Here is a 1184-nt window from a genome sequence, read left to right on the forward strand (position 1 = left end):
ATCATTACTTTTCACCTGTTTCACTGCTTCAGCATAAGTAATTCTGTTTTCAGTTTTTACTTTTTGAACTTCATCTGCCTCTTTCCTTACAGTGCATCCTACATATGCTGCAGTATGATTTCCTCCACAGTTACAACATTTAATAGGATTATTGCCCCACTCACCATAAGGATGTTCGCCTCCACATCTATCACACCTCTGTTTCCCTTTACAAACGTTTGCAGTATGTCCATATCTTTGGCATTTATAACATCTGAGTGGTGGTGGAATATATTGCCTTAGATTAAAGCTCATGTAGCCAATCATCACCTTATCAGGCAGAACTCTATCTTTGAAATCCAGTAGTACAGATGTACTGTCCATTTTCTCCCCATTTCTAAAAGCCTGTAGTCGTTTGATGCCTGTAATTTCTCCTCCTTTGATTATTTTCTTTAGCTCCTCCAAATTTTCTCCTACTGGAATTCCTGATATTACACCTTTTTCTTCCCCAACAACCTTTTCCCAGCACTTCCTTTTTACACACCATTTGTAATTTTAGAGCTTTATTCTTTTGTTCAGCATTTTTACAAATGATAAGCAGACTTCCATTTCTTAAGACTTTAGCTAGTTCTACATCCCCAACAGCTTTCTTTAATCCACTTGACAAACTAATGGGGCTCACTCCAAACATATCCTGTCCAGTCTTAAATTTTAATATAACTTTAAAATCTTCCATCATTACTTTCTTCCTTATTTCAATTCTTTCTTCTTCATCCTCAAGAGATCTTTTTCCAGTATTTATTCCCTTTTTAGCCTTATCTTCCCCCCCCCCACACCCTTCTATTTTCTACCATAGACCATCCTGTATCAATATTCTCATCCTCCAAAAACCCCCCACTACTACTTGCCATCTTGATCCACTCACAACCAGGGGTGAAAGTAGTTTTAAATTTTTGGGGGTACTATGACCAATAAATTATATATATATGACCTAGTCAGCTTGTTAAAATTACTATGGATTCCAAAAAATAATTTGACTGTTTTACAGTTTGTATATATATATATATATATATTTATTTATTGGTCATAGTACCCCCCCCAGAGTTTAAAGGTGATATATATATGCTTTGGAGTTTCTGTGCTGATTAATTTTTTTGCAAAGCGATAAAAGCTGGTAGCTCTTGAATTGCTACAAAATAAAGCTG

Source organism: Poecilia latipinna, unplaced genomic scaffold, assembly GCF_001443285.1.
Source record: "Poecilia latipinna isolate Pla-1442-1.1 unplaced genomic scaffold, P_latipinna-1.0 Scaffold3675, whole genome shotgun sequence".
Lineage (NCBI taxonomy): Eukaryota > Metazoa > Chordata > Actinopteri > Cyprinodontiformes > Poeciliidae > Poecilia > Poecilia latipinna.